The sequence below is a fragment of the Caretta caretta genome, chromosome 4 (assembly GCF_965140235.1).
Source record: "Caretta caretta isolate rCarCar2 chromosome 4, rCarCar1.hap1, whole genome shotgun sequence".
Lineage (NCBI taxonomy): Eukaryota > Metazoa > Chordata > Testudines > Cheloniidae > Caretta > Caretta caretta.
In genome coordinates, this window is record NC_134209.1 from 136,926,923 (window position 1) to 136,946,641 (window position 19,719).

Here is a 19,719-nt window from a genome sequence, read left to right on the forward strand (position 1 = left end):
CTCTGGGGTGGAGGGAAGTGCCCTGGTCAGAGACTTCTCTTGGGGCTCTTTTGTCTTTGTAAGCACTCAAGCCTACAGCTGGTCCAAACAGTAAACATGGGGCTTAGGCTGTGTCCATGGATTTCGATTGTTCTCAGTGTTCATTGAGTTGGCTCTGAAACTCCCCCACTTCAGGTGACCAATTTCACCTCCAATCTGGTTTGGAACACAATATCCCACATTACATAACTCTAAATTTATCTCTTTCAATAGCTATTGCAATCAGATAGTTCTTAGCTTTTGGCAAAGATTGCACATGCCCCTCTTTGGTGAGATATTGAGACGATGGTTGGACAGAGGGGTAATATGCTAGCCAGGGCATGTCTGAGCATGGCTGTGTCTCACCTACTCAGCCATAATCTCCACTTCTCAGACTTCTTATCCTAGTCCCAGTCTCCTTGCCCAGTCAGTCCCAGTTCCCCCCTCCTCGAGGCTCATCCAATCTGTGTCTCCCCTTTTACCCCAGTCTATAGTCGTTCCCCCTCCTGGGCCCCTTTTCTACGCTCTGCTTGGTCCTATCTCCCTTCCCACATTCCTCATTCAAATAATCTCTGAAAACATCTGTAGAATCAGTTCCTCTATGGAAACATTAGGAGTTTTACTTATTTCTGGGGGGGTTTAGGGAACTTTCTCAGATACCTGCAGCCTCTGGAACCCCCAAATGACAGCAAATGGGGTACCGCAGATGAATGGGCACTTTGAAGTGTTACCAGATTCCAACTGTCTATCCAGGCCTGCCCAGGGGACCATTAGATAAGTGTGGAACTTCAAATAGCCCCCCTGGAGATTTTCAAAAAGAAAAGGAGTGCTTGTGGCACCTTAGAGACTAACCAATTTATTTGAGCATGAGCTTTCGTGAGCTACAGCTCACTTCATCGGATGCATACCGTGGAAACTGCAGCAGACGGTATGCATCCGATGAAGTGAGCTGTAGGTTAACAGGAGCTTGAGCCCAATTAGGCCACTGGGTGGCACCGGTGGAGGGTGGCTATTAGCCAGAAATGGTGATCACTCCCAGATTGGACGGAGCTGGGTCTTCATAAAGGAAGGAGCACAGGGCAGTGAGAAGGAGAACGAGGGTAGAGACCCAGATGAGAGGTAGCTGGGTATTTCCTCTCCTGGGCTAAAGGCTAAGAGAAGCCTGAGAGGCCTGGAGCTAATGGGTCCTGAGCCAGGAGGAAGCCTGGGAAGCCAGAGGCAGTTATGATAAAGACTGATCTAGGGATGTCCCTGAACTTGTTCTCCTGTTCCCACTGCAATGCCTATACCCCACTCCCCAATTCATATAAAGTACTTATCTGTTTCTGGAGACTTCTCTTGGTTCTTTTCCTCCCATATTGCCTACTTAAATCTCTTCTTTATAGAATCATAGAAATGTAGGGCTGTAAGAACATAAGAATAGCCATACTGGGTCAGACCAAGGATCCATCTAGCCAAGTACCCTGTCTTCTGACAGTGGCCAATGCCAGGTGTCTCAGAGGGAATGAACAGAACAGGGCGATTATCGAGTGATCCATCCCCTGTTGTCCATTCCCAGCTTCGGACAGTCAGAGGCTTAGATTCACACAGAGCATGGGGTTGCATCCCTGATCATCTTGGCTAATAGCCATGAACTTATCTACTTCTCTTTTGAACCCAACTATACTTTTGACTTTCCCAACATTCCCTGCCAATGAGTTCCACAGGCTGACTGTGCATTGTGTGAAAAAGTACTTGCTTAGGTTTGTTTTAAACCTGCTGCCTATTAATTTAATTATCAACCCCAATGTGTGTTTGTCTAACCTGTTCTAAAAAACCTACAATGATGGGGATTCCACAACCACCCTTGAAATGTTTGGTTTTCATTCTGAATCAGAACGAAACCAGATTTTGAAAAGTTGTAATTCGGTTTCACAGAGGATTTCCGTTCTCCACGCAGCTCTACTGCTGAGGTCCAATGGCTGGAAGTGGAAGCTAGACAACTTCGAACTAGAAATAAGCTGCAAATTTTTAACCGTGAGGGTAACCTTTGGAAGAACTTACCATAGGTTGTGGTGGCTTTCACCATATTAGGAAACAATTCCTGGTCTTCAGTCTAAATTTCTTTTACTCATTTTTATGTAAGGCTGATTATTGGTGGCTTAGTCAGGCCACATGAATGTACGAATGGGGGTTGAGATGCTGAAAATAAACAGCATTGCAAATGTATGGGCATGTTTGCTGTCTTGTCTTGGCACCCAAGGTACTGGAACCATTATTGTTCAAACTACAAGAGCTCTTGCTACATCTTGATGGCAAATTATAAACATAGCTTCAGCTATAAACTTGGGAGCAGATCTTGCAGGAGATTACTTAGGGCCCAGTCCTACAAGCATTTATGCACACATTAAATGTTAAGCAATGTATTACCATTGACTTTAAGCAGGCTTAGGGTGTTTGCTGGTTCGGAGCTTTAGTATTTTATCAACTAGAAAACAATTAATGGCTGAGGCATATAACGTGAGCGCAGTATGCAAATGTCCAGTATTTCAGAGTTATTCATGTCTTCAGATATGAAGCCAGCTAGTTATTTTAATTATCATACCTTTTTTCACTAGTAAAAGAGATCCAGTGACAAAATCTTATTCATTTTGCAACAGACGAAAGAGGAGCAGACTTCAAAAGTATAATGAATTTCTTCTAACTTGTCTGGGAACTGAACAGCCATAATGCTGATTGATCAGATATGCTCTACATCAGAGAGACCCCAGATGTGGTCCAGATTTTAAATAGATGCTTCTGCTGTCAAAATGTATTCTTTCTTTCCTGGCATAATGAACTGATGTCTGTCGGTCCTGAATAATGTACTTTTTTTTGTAATAACTGCTAACATCAACAATAAGCTTTGTCTCATTAGCATCACATAATCCCACCACCAAGTCCCCAATTTCTGCTCTCCATATTATCTGCCATGAGGAAAAAAAATCCCACAGCAGGAGCTAAGAAGGTCAGTGCATTCTCAGGGTAATCAGCTGTAGTAAATTCAATTCTGACAAGACAAGGCTTGCAAATGTCTCGGGAATAAGGGATCATCTATAATGTTTTATAGTGAATGGGAAAGTTTCCTTCCAAATGTTTATTAATTACAGATGAGTATGCATATGGTGGTCATCTTTGGAGAGATTTCTTTTGAGGGAGACTGAATCAAAGCCAAAAACCAAATTTAACTGCTTTCTCTTGCTGTGGAAGAAAAACAACCATATTCTACTATAGATATATAAAAGATCTCATAGCAAGTCAGTGGAAGGCTGAGAAGATAATCCAGGTGTTTTGACTTACATTCACCTGTTCTAACCACTAGACCACTCTGCTGAGCTGTGGCTTCGATTTATAAATGAATGGGAGATCTGTTTGTCTGTCTCTTCAAACCTCTTCCTGCTGAGCGAGTGGGAAGCAGAAACTGGAACAAGAATAAGTGAAAGTTGTGCTTAACCTCATTAACTTTTCAGCTGCCATGGGCATTGTCTACATAAAGCATGACCTTGGCCATGCCATGAGAGTAGCACTTGAGGGGTTAACAGAGGTTTCTCAGCTGCTCTTCTCTCAGAAAAATCATTCCTCTTACTCACTGATTAAAAAAGAAGTTCAGAAGCCAGTGCACACATGCTCACTTTCTCTAGCCATGGACGTTGCTTACAAATACAAGGTAAATTCTGATCTCAGTTCCATAGGTCCTGGAACTAAGGGTGCTGCACTCCCTGGCTTGAAGTGGTTTCCATCATCTACAGGGTTTACAGTTTGGTTCAATGGCTCTCAGCAGCCCCACTGTACAAATTGTTCCAGCACCCTTGCTCAGCTCCCCTGGTGCTCATCTGTAAGCGATTCCAACAAAGCCAATGGAGTGACCCTGAATTTACATTAGATCTTATCAGAATCCTTCTTGAAGTGATACTCCCAAATCTTCTCCTTTATAGTGGTGTCATTCCGTAGTTAGTTAGTGAGATGGCTCAGCAGAACATTCATTTTACTTGCGTGCTTCACACCCTGCATCTCTAACACCATCCATCTGAGTACCATCTACTGGGCCAAACTGGTCTCTTCATCCCTGTGAGCTCCCCTGGGTATGTGTTGTTTTGGGATCATCCTGATCTGAAATGGCTATTGCTACCACAGGAAGAAAATTAATACCTGGTTATATCAAATACCTGCTATTTTTTAACAAGCCACAGTTACTTATCGGCCAGATTGCAGCACTTGTATGAAGAATTTTCAGTTCCTTTTTGTCCCTGGCAGCTGATTAAAAGTTCAGATTATTTATGGCAGGAAACAGCAGTGTACTTCTGAGTCTGAGGAAGCTGAGAAAGTGTGGTGAGTGTCAGTCAATTAAGCTATTCAACTTATTTATGAAACAAGACAAAACACTGTTTAGCGTGAAAACTCCCCACTCAATAGGATTCTTCCTGATATAAAATGTCAGAGCTGAAAAGGGGTCATCCTGTGACCCCAGAATGTTCTTTTAAACTATTTGCAAATCAATAGCTCTTCTTTGGATTTGTTCAGAGCCCCTCATTCCCTTTTATTATAAATCACAGGGCACAGACTGCCTATCAATTAATATGGAGACAGATACTATGCTAAAGGAGCAGCTGGCTTTAGAGTGATTCAGCCTGATCCTCATTTATATTAAAGTCAATTTACGCCACTCTGGCAGTGTAAAGAAAGCTCCTTTACAGGGCCAGAGCTGTGTAAAGGGGCCTTAATCTAAATGAAAATTCAGACTATCATAGTCAGAAAAGTGACTTAGTTAAAATTATGATCTCAGATTCTTGTGCTGCTTCTTCTTTCACCACCACACTGGAGCTTCTGCCTGGGCCCTGTGTTCTCTCTGCCTCTCACACCATCATACGCTAATAAAGAATTGCCATCAGGGCTGAAATTTCCAAAGCCGACGAAAAGATTTGGACACCCAATTTCCATTCATTTTAATGGGAATTAAATGTCCAAATCCTTTAAGCATCTTTGACAATCTCAGCCTATAACGTCATTAATAACTTTGCTGACCAAGCGTTAGGCAGAATCCAATCCTATCCGCTGTCTCTTTGCACTGCTAAGAGTGCCCCCCTCTCCCTTAACAGTGCTATCAGCAGTAATAACTTGTTTGACACAGGCATGACTTGAAGCCACACACTGGACAGATGCATTGGGCCAGCTCCTCAACTGGAGTAAATTGGTACCATCAATGGCAGAGGTTCTAGGTGACGTTCTGGCCCCTTAGGTTGAATAAGAAGGTGCCATCTTTACAGAGTCATGCTTCTGACTATAGCTACACATTCTTACCATCTAATGGCTATCCAGGGGCCACTGTGACATGAGTAGGTGGTCTGAGACTGGGTCCTAATAAGTGTCTGTCATAACCATAGGGGTAGCCTAAATTCCTCCTTACCTGTAAGGGGTTAAGAAGCTCAAGTAATCTGGTTGGCACCTGACCAAAGGAACCAATGGGGACAAAAGATACTTTCAAATCTGGTGGGTGGGGAGAGGTTTTGTTTTGGGTTCTTTGTTTCTGTGGCCATTTGCTCTTGGGACTAAGAGGGACTGGACATCAATCCATGTTCTCCAAATCTTTCTAAAACAAGTCCCTCATATTTCAAACTTGTAAGTAACAGCCAGGCAAGGCATATTAGTTTACCTTTGTTTTCTCAACTTGTGAATTTTCCCTTTGCTAGAGGGAGGTTTATCCCTGTTTTGTTGTAACTTTGAAACTAAGGCTAGAGGGGGTTCCTCTGTGCTCTTTGAATTTTCTGCTACTCTGTAAGGTTAACTACCAGCCTAAGTTTACAGAGGTGATTCTTTTACCTTTTTCTCTTTAAAAAAATCCTTCTTTTAAGAACCTGACTAATTTTTCCATTGTTCTAAGACCTAGGGGGTTGAGTCTGTAGTCCCTTTGTAACCAATTGGTGAGGATATATGCTCAAGCCTTCCCCAGGAAAGGGGGTGTAGGCTTGGGGAAATATTTTGGGGGAATAGGACTCCAAGTGGCCCTTTCCCTGATTGTTTGTTAAATCACTTGGTGGTGGCAGCGATCCCAAGGCAAGAAAGGAATCTGTGCTTTGGGAAAGTTTTAACCTAAGCTGGTAAGAATAAGCTTGTGGGGTCTTTCATGCGGGTCCCCACGTCAGTACCTCAGAGTGGAGAAGGAAACCTGACAGTGTCCACCTCACATGCACCCTCATAGGTGGCCAAGGCTTGGAATAGCTTTACGGGAGCACCGTGATGGGACTGGGTGGGGGAGCTTGTTCTGCCTCTCCTTGTGCAGTGCTCATTCTCTGGATGATAATGTAATAAATAGAGGGGCTTTTTTTTCCACTGGTGTCAATCCAATGTCTTTCACAAGAACTAACTAACTTATCTACGACGTTGACTCAGCTGTCAGAAAGAGGCCTTTTTGCAAGGCAGTTGTTGACAGCAGTGATCCTCTTTGCTAAAATCTAGTGTGCATCTGAGGAAGTCAATATAATCCTCCTGGAGAGAAGGACAACAATACAATACATCCAAAACATTTGTAAGAAGAGGATGTTCTTCCTCCAGCTTTCCCCTGTGTAACTTGATCTCCAAGACAGATATTGTGGTAATGCTAATCTGGTGAAAGACGCATTAGTTTACAAGTGACACTCACATACTGCACTTAATATTGGGTGAGCTGGAGACGGGCCTGAACCAAGCCCCCAGATTTACACTTCCTCTCAAATTTCAGATAAGCTTTGATCAGGATCTGAACTTCACAGACCCATAATGGACCAAACCAAAACCCCAGGTCCAAACTGCTCAAAACTTTGGGGGAGTTTGGATCCAGATTTGTGTGTGTGTGTGTGTGTGTGAGAGAGAGAGAGATTAAAGAGCATTAAAACTTAGTAACTATAAGAGCGGGGTTAGGTATGAAATTTTAAACGTTTGAAAAAATTCCCCATTTTTTATCAACTGGAGAGATGGTCAAAAATGTTTCAAATTTTGAAAACTTAAAAAAAAAAAAAGTAGAACATTTTTTTAAAAAACCCCATGAAAATTGCCCTCTTCCCCCCTCCAACCAACTCTAGTAACTGTAGAACCTCGGGGCTTCTTGTGCTGGCAAAGAAAAGAGAGAAGGAAAAGAAAATTAGTGATAGATATGCAGAACAAGTGCTAAAGGAAAAATGTCAATGGATGCATCCCCCCATGTTTCTGAAAGAAGAATAGGGCTCGCACTCTATGTCCTTAGATTTAGTGCTCCTCAGTTCTGTTTTAGGCCACCCACTTTAAGGCTCTTAGCTTGGTAAAATGCTGTCTCATGAAGGAGAAACAAAGAATTTCCATCACTGTGAATAACAGCCTTTCATGTTATTAGGGAATCTGGGAGAAATTACTGTTCCTGAGCTCCAGATAAATACGACAGGGATGAAAGGAACTGGAGCACTAAGAATAAGCTTGACTATAGCACACACTTATTTTGTTATAAATTGGTTAGTCTCTAAGGTGTTGCTAGTACTCCTTTTCTTTTTGTTGTAGAGGACCACTCTTGCAGCTGAAATACAAGCCTCTGTCCAGTAAAGCAATTAGGCCCAGCTTTTTAAAGGTATTTAGGCATTGCTGCACCCAGCGTCGCAATGCCTAACTGATTTAGGAGCCTTAATCTCATTTTCCAAAGGGATTTAGACTCCTAAGTGCCTAGATCCCTTTTGAAAATGAGATTTGGACTCCTAAATCAGTTAGGTGTTGTGATGCTGAGCGCAGCAATGCCCATATGCCTTTAAAAATCTGGGCCTTAAGCACATGCTTGACTTTAAGCATGTATGCAATCCTGTTTGATGTTCAGTTCCATTCAGTATGATTACATATGACTTTACCTTTAAACACATGCTTGAGTAGGGTTATGCAATCATAACTAAGGAGAATTTGCCCCAGTGTAAACAAATAAAGCAATATTTACATTTATAGTAAAGAAAATTGTCACTTGCTGATAACTTGGAAAGTAAATCACATTAAACAAGTGGAGTTAAAATAACGCACTGAAAGAGGGAGGAATTAGAAAAAGCTTAAGTAGAGCAGTGCCTATGTAACATTATAATATAAAATCCATGAGGACAAATTCTAGGAAGATATGCCATGTAAGAGTGAAAAGAAATTGGAGGAAAGTATATCAAACTGTGGAGTATGCTTGATGAAAAAATAAGCTTCCAGCTATCCCATGGCTCACTATTAATAGATCTTTACTGCACAATATTTCTTAGAAATAGATTTGGACTTGGAGGTTCACCATGATGTAGCTAAAAAAAAAAAAAATGCTGATGAATTGCAGTTGCCTCCCTATAAATAAAGAGTAAGTCACCAACGAGCCATCTGTCAGTGTATGATTACCAACTTTCTTTTTGTCTTTCAGAGCAGCCTGAGAAACCAAGGGCATGTATAATAGAGAGAACGCACACATTACAGCATGTCCCAGCAACTAGCCAGAAAGGATCATACAAGAGTCTCTCTCGATTTATCTCACTCAGTGAAATAATTTCATACTGAGGTTTTTCAGTTGGTGTGTCTATATATTTTAAATGCACATGGAACCCCCGCAGCGATTATTTTCCAGGACTTGGGGCTGGGATTGATACAGTTAAGACATGCAAAGTAAAACATTTTTAAAAGAAGAAAATCCTTAAGTCCTCTCTGTTTGTGAAACCAGCGGTTTAACAGAACAATATTAATTCATTTTTTTCTGCTGTTGAATAGTAAAAGGTCTGGGATACCCTGGGAAAACATATTCCTATGGTTTTGTTAAAGCTGAATGCCTCACTATCAGTGGGAAAGACAAAGATCTAAGACCTCTTTGCCTACAGAAAACAACACAGGTTTTTATGCTGGAAAAATGAGGGATTTATTCTTTTCATTTTTCCCTCTCTCTCCCTCCCCCCCTAAAATAAGTTCAGGGTCAGTGTACAATTTCTCCTTTTGTTTCTATTCTAATGCCCATCCATTTTGGGGTGCTTTTATTCCCCAAAAGTCGGTCTGACTCTGATAACATTCTGTGCATTTGAGTCTTTGTTGTAGAAAAAGCTTTGCAGTATGTGTGTGGCTACAAGCGCACATATGCATCTAATGTTAATAGTCTTAAAAAGAAACCTTAGTTTAAGAAGAGTTAAAGGCTGAAAGTAGGTTTTACAATGGAATCCAATTTGCATCCCACCCAAATATTACACTTTCTAAACAAAAATTCTACAAATTAATCAATACCAAATGTTGCAAAGTCTGCAAACGAACCCTTGAGTTCCTCCTCCTCCCGTCCTTTGCACCTCCTGGCTTCTCCCTATACCTTCATGAACCCTGCATCTCTCTGAGCTCCCTAATACTTTGAACCCCTTTCCATGCCCCTATCTGTCTCTCTGGCCTGTGATCCTATCCATGCCCCACTGTGATCTCCTGAATATCTCTGTCCATGCCTCCTTTCATTATTCCCATGCCCTCCCAGTACCCCTCTCTCATTTGCCCCCCTCCCCCCAGTTCGCTACACTCTACTCCTGGCCTGCTACCTCCAGCTCCACTCAGCAGTTACTGCAGCAAAGCCTAGAAAGTGAAGAGGAAGTCAGCTTCTATTAAATGCAGTGTTGTAGCCATGTTTGTCCCAGGATATATGAGAGAGAAGGTAGATGAGATAATATCTTTTGTTGGTCCAACTTCTGTTGGTAAGAGAGAGAAGCTTTCAAGCTCTTCTCTGGTTGGGGAAATAGGCTACTTCACCTTGAATGGTCCCTTGAAATATATGTTAACTACTTATGCTAAACAATCCGTTCCATCTTATATTTAGCTCTGAGTACCTTTCCCAGACATGAAGAAGAGCTTTGTAATTTTGGAGGAATTAGGCCTTGATTCTGCAAAGACTTAAGCCCTTGCTTTATTTTATGCACCTGAGTAGTCCCACTGATGTCAATGACACTATTCAGGCTCATGAAGGTAAGCAAAATGCAAGTTGTTGGAGAACTGGGGCCTTCACGTGTGGCTGTTTAAAAATGAGGCTTAAAGTGGGAATCTAGCTTCAGCCTTACCATTGCTATACATGCCAGCATATTAAAGCAATCATTTAAATGTACAACTCATCTATGTGATAAAAGGGTACCCAGGTCTGTAGTTTAAATGTTGGCAAAACTTTCATTGAAGTCTTAGGAGTTTGTATCTAATCTGTGGATCTGCTCGTTTATGTTGCACCAATCCCTGTGGTATTCAGATGTCAAGGAACGTCCCACGGCCACAGGATTAAACAAATAAAATGTATTTCTAATCAAGCCCCTGTAAAACTGGGAATTCAGTAGGACCCGGAAGGCAGTTAGCAAGTAGGCTGCATTGTTTTACTACTAAAAAGCTAACAGTAAAATATCCTAAGGAAAGCTGCTTGTGGCTGTGGTTTGTCAGGGAGGGAAACAGCAGCAACAGTGGTCATCTGTTTAGCATTTGAGCATGAGCGGAAGCAGGAAAAGGAATGGGCAAGCTATTTTAAACTAATCAGTTCTATCAATAACCTGAAGGTACTTTTAAAAGCTGCAGAGGTAACAGTAGCGCTTGACTCTTCCAGAAGGAAGTTTGCTTTTGTTTCAGAGCTGTCGTTGCTTTAATTTGACACCAAGACATGTTTCCCCTGGAGTATGAGGTATCTTGGGCCTTATCCATTTGGTAAAGAACCGGCCTGCATAATTCCTATGTAGTGAGGAGATTTACTACTTAGGTCAACATGCATCTCCTGGGAGTCAAATAAACACAAGGAGCATTCATTAGGCGTGCTTACTGAATTTAGATTGCATTCACACAACCTGATATGGTAGCCACTGGGGCCATGCTAGTTCAACCAAGGTCGCATAGGGCAACGGGGCAAGCAAAGAGGGCTTTTATCAGCCACAGACTGAACCAATCAATCAATCCAGCTGATCTCAATACCCAATCTAATTGCATGTGGCAGGAGGCTAACTTCAGGGAATGCTTCTGAGTTTACACTAATTCAAACAGTTAAGGTTGAAAAAAAAAGCTAGGCCTCTGTAAAATAGAAAAAAGAAGAGTTTAAGAAAGATAGATCAGAGACACATATGTCATTATGAAAATACATTTGTAATTTTATAATTTACCCTGTCTCTCACCCACACCCACACGTATAGGTGTGAGAGAGTGTTATAAAAACCAGATTTTCATCTAGGAAGTAGTATCTACTCATTAGAGTAGGGGGCGGTGAGACTCCTGGATTCTGTGCCCAACTCTGCCACAGACTTCCTGTGTCACACCTGGGAAATCACTCCGTCTCCTCGGACCTGTCTGCCCCTCTGTGAAATGGATTAATACACAGTGGCCTGAAGTTGTGAAAGTAACTGTTGATTTTCATTTCCTTAGTTAATGAGTACCCAGTTTCTGACATCTCAACGGGGACTGATTCTGAGAGACCGCCTGCTCAGCTCTGAAGCACCCCAGATCAATAACTGCTTGAAAATTGTAGGGCAACAATTATAGATTAGAAGAAAAATATTTTGCACATTGATTTGAGTCGGGTGATATCAGTGCAAAGGACTTTGTGGCCTGGTGAACCAAATCCAGATGTCGATGGAGACACGTGTTTTGACATTATGTCATCAATCTCTCTATCGAGCTTTAGTCGTGATTGGTGTAATGGTAATACCTAATGCATTTATGTGTCTACGGAGCTTGGAGATCCCAGGTTAAAAGCAGCGTTCACAGCCTTGCCAACACTCTCAGTTTCCACACTAGTAGGGTTGCGATTTTGGGTCAGGGCTGGAGACTAGCCTCCGGATGAAATGAAGTGCGGCAGCCCCACTTGCCCGCCTCCTGGGGAAGAGCAGCCAGTCAGGACTGGCCCAGCTCTCCCGCCTTCCCTCGGCAGCTGAGAGTAGTTTTTGAGCAGGAAAGAGGGAGAAGGAGCAGTGGATAACCACTTTCACTGGAGGGGGGAAGAGAGAATTGAAAGATCCCAGCAGCTCTCAGCTTCTCTGCTTTCTCCTCTCCCCTCCCTTTCTGTGCGCAATGGATAAGTCTGCAGTCTCCTCCTCTCCCCTTCCCCTTCCCAACCCCATCCTCACCCCTGCAACACCAGGCCCTGGACGAGAGAAGGGGATACATAACCCCTGGGGCTGCAGGAGCAACAGAGCTAGGGGCTGGGATAGCTGCATAATTCATCACTGGGTTGGGGGAGTGGTAGATGTGGAGGGGTGGGAGGACACAGATTTGATTCAATCAGAAGTTTGGGGAGAAGCTGGAAGCTCTGCACTCTTGGATAGCCAGCGAAAACACATGTAGCCAGGGGCCCAAATCACCTTGCTCTGTAAATCTGGGAGGGTGGGCAGCACTTACATTGGGCTCAGGGGCAGGCAGCAGAAGTCAAAAATCAAGAGACAAACCAAACCCCGCAATTTGATCTTTAAAAAAACCCTCTCAATTTCTGGGTGAATCCCATGACTTGTGGGGCCTGACTCGTGATTTGTGAACTTTGGGAGTTGGCAGTACTGCATCTAGGGTCCAAGTATTGCATAGGGAAAGCAGACTATCAGCATCCATTGTGTGGTTCTCAGAGACATATATAAAGAGGAGAACAATTTTCTTTGCTGATCTTTTCCCCCAACACCTCAAGGTTTCAGCAGCAGTGAGGCATTTCCCTAAACTCATGACACATTGGTGAAAACTCAGAACGTTGCAGGAAGTGGTACTGGTAAGTCAATGGGCAGCATTCTTCCCTTAGCATCATTAAACAATTCGCCCGCATGGCGCTAGGGGCCGCTGCGCTGCGTGAGATGCTGTTTGATGAGACCTAAAAGCGAGATCCTGACCACTCATGGTCACTTTACATCCTTGGAGTCTTCTAATAAAATTAGAGGATATTATCCTATGATGGCCTTGCTAAATAAAAATAGGATAATTACATTCTATCAAAAGCCCCTCTTCTGGTGTCCATTGGCTGAGGTATCATTTACTCTCTATTCTCAACTGTTGGGTAGTGTTGCTATGTGCTATTTAAAGGTTGCCCTCTTCCACGCCAGTGAATGGCAGCTGTACTTCAGCAGAGGATGAAGTGAATCCTGTACATATAATTTGCAATCAGTTTGCAAAGTTTTCTGAATGCTTTGGGATCTATAGCAAGAAAAGCTCTATATAAATTTCAGTGAGTATCATTAGGTGTGTGTGTGTCTATAATGCTGATGGAACACAAGCACCATGAATTACCCAGACCCTGCACATTGCTACCATAGGAACTACATACTTTTTAAAGGATCTGATCCCTGCAAGTCTCATTCATGCTGAGTAGCACTTACTCATGTGAATTTTCCCAGAGTGGTAAATGGCACTGCTTGCTCAGGAAAATGCTATTCAATCTGAGTGAAAGTTGCAGAATCAGAGTCCTTAGGCATTAGCAGAACAGACTCAAAAAGGTGGTAAAACCCACATAACTTATTGGCACAGAAATTGTTTCTTTCTGCCCTGGGGTTGCTGTCACTGACTTTTCATGCTGAAAAATTGTGTGTGTGTGTGCACTAAACCCATTTTTACAAGTTTTATTTTGCTAATATCACATGAGTTCTGATCTTCCCAACGGTGAATCGGAGATACTTTTGTTCTTGTGTGCTGCAGAGGAAAAGGATTTAAAGACCCAACATAAAAAAGAGACTGCCTTTCTGTGGTTTGGGAGCAGCCGCTTGATGTGAAATAATCTTGAAGATGAGGTCCAACGTTTTCTTTTGAAGTAGGTTGACAATGCAACAAGTTGCTGTTGTGGACGGAGACAAGAAAAGCAGGTACTTTTGCTCCCCACGGTGTGCTAAATTTTAGGGGTCAGGACGTCCTGGTTCTTACTTGCCTATGTGGGGGAGTAAGGCCTCCCTTACTGCCCTGCTCAGTTATGACTTCGGCAGGCGAGAAGAAACCTGTTGATGCTCACTTGCCTCTTTTCATTGAGAGCAAGTGGGTGGGGAGGGGTCTGAGAGGAGCAGGGAGCGGGAGGAGCCTTGACTTCAACCCTCTCCCTTTTCTGGCCGTCGCAGTTGACTGGGTGCACAGGGGGAGTATGCCGCTCCATGACATAATGTGAAGCAACATACTGCTTCCCAGAACAAAGGGTGAGCAGGATTAGAATTCCTGCTCTGCTCCTGGGACATTGCAGTGACCGACTGCCCTTTACTTGGGGCAAACTGAAGGGAACAATCTTCTGGACAATATTTGGGTTAAAAAATATAATGGAAAAAATGGCTGGGCCTGGGATATGGTCAGACTGTCACCCAGGACTCTGGGCTCTGGCTTTATGTGGTTGCAAATCACAGACACTAATGAATTTGCAAATGGGGCTCACCAATGCAACAATCGTGCTTTCTATTGACTTCCCTTGCTCCAGGTGAAGCACAGGGAAATCCCTGTGGTTGAGGGATTGGCCTGGAAATGAGGGGATGTGGGTTTGATTCCTAGATATTCCACAGGGCTCCTGTGTGACGTTGGGCAACTCACTCAATCTGTCTATGTCTCAGGTGTAAAATGGAGATGATCATTTCTCCCACCTTTTGTCTATTTTGATTGCATGCTATTGGGTCAGAGATTGCCCGTTACTATATATAGGTACAGAACCTAGCATAAGAGGCTCCTAATCTTGGCTGGAGTCTCTAGGAGCTACTGTAATACAAATTTCAGAGTAGCAGCCGTGTTAGTCTGTATTCGCAAAAAGAAAAGGAGTACTTGTGGCACCTTAGAGACTAACCAATTTATTTGAGCATGAGCTTTCGTGAGCTACAGCCCCAATGTTCTATGTGCTGTCTGAACTCACGAGAAGTTGCTTGCTCTGAAGAATTTACAATCTACTAACACATGCAGCCTATGGAACTGGGGACAGTGGAACACAATAAACTATGTAACATTTTAATAAATTATACACATTTTGTACATTTTTAAACAATGAATCGAACACCTCAGCTATGCCTGGCGTCGCCCTTCAACCTTTCCTTTCTTGTAGGCATAAAAGAAGAGACGGGACGTGGAGGCTAAGTGGGCAGTTGCCATTTTGGATCAGTTTGGCCCTTGGAGATGTTCCATGCAATGTGGGAGAATGTGTGAAGACTGGTGTGGGCTTGGCTGGTGGCTTGTCAAGACTGTCAGCGTTGGTGGAGTTGGGGAGCAAGAGATGTGAAAAGAAACAAGCACAGATAGGTAGGGAGAGGCAGAGCTGTGAAGGCTTTGGAAAGTGAGGATGAGAAGGTGGAATTTAGAATTCCCATCACAAATCTAGGACTGTTTGCAGATGAAGGGCCAGACTCGGATCCCCCTACTCATGGCTGATTTCCATGTCACCACTTGAGGGGAAACTCTTTCGCAAATCAAGTAGAACCTATCAGAATCAGGCCCTAAGAATACTGGGCCAAATTCAGAGCTCAGATAAGCAAGTGAAGCTCCATTGACTTTAGTGGAGTTGGATCGCCTTACACCAGCTCAGAACTTGGCCCAATGGAACCCAAAGCATTCCCTCATTGGTGCCTCTAAGTATTTTCCCATTGGGGAATCTATTGTGTGGATAAAAACTCATCCCCCAGATTCTCATTCCAAAGGAAAATTATTGTTTCAGGTATTATGCAATAGAGGATACAGGCCTGGTGAAGACAAGGAAATAGCTTGTTGAGTAGGATTAAAGAAGGGTACATAGAGCAGCATACATTTACTAATGTGTCTGTCTCTGCATGTGTTGCAGAAGCTTTGGTGTTTTGATTGCTGCTTGATTTAGACAGCTTTCTGGGTTATGTTACTCTTCTATTTATGTGGCCTAAGAAAGGGAAAAGAGAGGGAGAGGAGCCTTGGGGAGCTGTGACCCTCTTTATTCAAACCTGAACAGTGGCAGGGTCTTTACTTCCAAGAACTCCCTTTGCCTTTCTTCTCGCCATCCAATGAGGGTGCCAAAATAATAGGTCCTCGGAGCTAACAAGGTTGATCATCAAGGAAAGTGCTGTGCCAGTTGCATCCTCGGGCGATGGAAAAATCTTAGTGCTTCATTGAACTACATTGCGATAATAGACATTCTAAAAGGCAAATTTAAAGGGTGATTTCGTAACTGATCTGTGCACAGACCTTTTGTGCCATTCCCTGTTCCCAAAACAACATAGCATGGACCACTGCATAGACTGAGCTCCCTAAATGCCAAATAACACCAAACGTATCACATGTGATTGCAGCAGATGTCTCCAGTGGTGGGTGGCGGGATCGGGATTAATGTTTAATGCTGGGGTAGGGATACAAGGGCACTAAATTATGGAGATTACATTAGTAGGTTAAGAGGATCATTACTACAGAAAGGTCCTGCTGGGACCTTAGCCCTCTCCTTACATGGAGGTGTTAAACAGAACCACCTGCAGTGAATGACAGAGCTGCAGATATAAATAACCACAAACAGGAGGACAGCAAATGCTTCCCAGGAAGCAGAGCAACACAGGATTTTTGGCTGCACTTTGAATATCCACTTTTCTTTTTCAGACACAGATAGCCTGGTGGCTAGGACAAGAAAGTAGGAGTCAGAATTCCTGGGATATATTCCTGCTACGGAGTGTCTGGGTACCCTTGGACAAGTCACTCTACCCTTCCAAGCCTCAGTTTGGGGGAGGGAGGGATAGCTCAGTGGTTTGAGCATTGGCCTGCTAAACCCAGGGTTGTGAGTTCAATCCTTGAGGGGGCCATTTAGGGATCTGGGGCAACTGTGGGGGATTGGTCCTGCTTTGAGCAGGGGGTTGGATGACCTCCTGAGGTCCCTTCCAACCCTGATATTCTATGATTTACTCATCTAGAAAAACGGGTGTGACAATATTTGTGTTTCAGAGTAGCAGCTGTGTTAGTCTGTATCCGCAAAAAGAACAGGAGGAGGTGTGGCACCTTAGAGACTAACGAATTTATTAGAGCATAAGCTTTCGTGGGCTACAGCTCACTTCATGGAATGCATAGAATGGAACATAGAGTAAAAAGATAGATACATACAGAGAGGCTATGTGCCCGCAACTACCACTGAAGTCTCTGGGAGAGGAAGGTGCTCAATACCTTCCAGGAACTCAGAGTCTCCAATGATTAGGCCCACCAAAGGAGCTAGGACAATAGAAACTTGGTCTACTGCACTGATGGCCCCAGTCCTGCAAATTCTTAGTCTTGTGAATAATCCTTAATTAGACTGCAAGCTCTTTGGGTCAGGGGCTGTCATCTGGTTCTGTGTGTGTACAGCTCCTAGCACAATGGGGGTCCTGCTCTATGCCTGGGGCTCCTAAACACTATTGCAATACAAATAATCAATAACATTAGTCAGAATAATCCCATTGACTTCAGTGGGGGTAGTCCAATGAGTAAGGGTTTGCAGGATGGGGTTCCATGACTGAGAGTGAGTATGGGTGTACCTGATTGAGCAGGACTCTGCACAGGGGAACCCGAAGATACAATGCAGTAGGGAATGAAGCAGTTTAGAATGAACTGAACTCGGTGCAGGGGCCACCGTAGTCTTCTGTTGTGGTGAATAAATACTGTTAAATCTGGGCCTCTGCATGGTATCTTTCTCAGCTAATCCATTTCCAACAATTACACCCAGGAAGCTGACTTCCTAGGAGCTCATGCTCACGCTCACGTTGTAATGAGCTGCCTGTCACCTGCTACAGAACCCAGAGTGGGACATGTCTGGCCAGCAGATATGTTTACACTGGAAGAAGCTATGGCTCAGTGAGCCTCTACAGTGTTCACTCTGACAACAATCACACCAATCGGCAAACTGTGGGCAAGCTATTTTTTAAGGTTAAATTTAATTTTAATGTTTAATTTTCCCAAGTTAGGCCTTTTTTCATTTTAAGATAAATATCCTGTTCCATCTTAAAGGCAGATGAGTTAAGGGGTGATTCATTTGCTCAGGTAGTGCAGGAGGGATCTTCAGTGTGGCTATTTGCAACTCATCTTGGTTTGCTGGTGATATTAGCACTTTGTGAGAAGGAGCATGCTTTCTAACAAAAATGGGTGGATCCAAACTTCCACAAAGTTTAAGGCTGCTCAGAGCTGAGGTTTTGGTTCAGCCTGAACTTTGTACCTGAACTTCTCCAAAACATAAGTTTGAATCTGGAGTTTTGTTTGGGGCCCATCTATGTTTCCAGCAAATCACAAAGCATTTTCCCTCTTTTTAAAGAAGGTAAATTAGGAGAACTATTGGCTAAGCCCCAGCTGCGTTACTCATACCTATAACCTTACTAAGGTCATTGTTCTTTGGGACTCCTGGGATAAGTAAGGCAAGCAGGATTTGGCTCTACTGTTACAACAAATTAAATTAAAAACAAGAGGGTCCAACCTTGCTCCCATTGAAGCTAATGAGAGTTTTGTGTTTGAGTTCATTGGAAAAAAGAACCAAGCATATCGACCTGAATTCCAAATGTATGGTAATGCACTACTGGCTCTGTGGCATTAAAAGTGTAAGTAAGAAAGTTCAATTAAAAAAACCCAATATTTCATGGGATTTTTAAATGCAGCTTTAATTCTACAGCATGGTTTGGTATTTAATATATGTTTCTACTGAGAGGAGAGAGAACACTTACACATTGTTTGCATTATATACAGTGACTTTTTTGTGACTCATTACATACATTTCAAATCCAACAGTATCCAATGACCTGGTATTTAGCTTTAAGCATCACGAACCAGCTTCTACTTTAACTTGACATCTGGGATTGAGTTCACTTTTTTATTCATATACATTTTCCCATACTTCATCATGAGTGCCCTATACTACCTCATAAGGAGAAGCGTAAAACCAAGGTCCCTTTTCCAGCACGTCCAGCAGAAATGTGAGCTATTTCTGCTGTGAAGGAACTGTATTTGGCTGATAATTCCTTTATAAAATATACTGTATGGATGTTAGCATCAGGTCTAAAGGTTTCTTATCCATTTTCCTCCATTTTGCCACCATCTCCTCATTTTTTACAACCAGTAATCCTAACTCTGAGCCCGTATCTATCTCCGTCTCCAACAGTTCAGAAATCTGTAATGAGTAGGTCAGATCTTCAACTGGTGTAAACTTGCCTAGCTCCATTGACTACAATAAAGTGATACCAATTTACATCAGTTGATAATCTGGTTTAATTCCCCTCCCCCCTCCTCCCCCAGTTTTTAGAGTGTTTCCATCATATGTACACTAATAATTCAGGGCCTTTTCTACATCTCCAACATTTCCTGGAGCTCTCTTCTGCAAATTTGGCCAACATCCCTGGAATCAGAGAAAAATTATATTAATGATCTTCAATTTAAGCTATTTGAGAACGAAAAGGCTGCTTTTGCATATATGAGACCAATATTCTGTTCAGAATTGTCCACCAGTTCCTCATCCCACAGAATTTAATGTTCTGCAGGCGATTACTACCTCTACATAGGCTATTTAGGCCTTTTTGCCTCTTATTTCTTGGAAGCATCACCTCGTCATCTCCCCAGTTATATCCATAGAGGATCCTATTTTCCTGGATCTGGTTCTGCGTTGGAGGTATTGGAAATGTTTCTGATTTCTCCTTATATTTTACACATGACTTTTAGTTAGATGGAGGCTAAGACATTAGTCAGATTCAAATTGGGACTGGACATTTTATATAGATAACAAGTATATGCAGAGGTATTGTATTAATGCTATCAAAACAAGAGTTTTGGAAGGAATATAAAACCTCCTTCACCTGGGGCTCAGACAGTCTC

General features: G+C 42.9%; 1 long non-coding RNA gene across 1 annotated transcript in view; it reads left to right on the top strand.

Moving 5' to 3' along the window:
- Positions 1–17,764, top strand: part of LOC125636259 (uncharacterized) — a 66,318-nt gene extending 48,554 nt beyond the window's left edge. The window contains exons 4-6 of the long non-coding RNA XR_012668223.1: positions 13,633–13,796; positions 14,999–15,192; positions 16,504–17,764. This is a non-coding gene — a long non-coding RNA (uncharacterized LOC125636259). The remainder of the gene's footprint in view (positions 1–13,632; positions 13,797–14,998; positions 15,193–16,503) is intronic.
- Positions 17,765–19,719: the final 1,955 nt, after the last annotated feature.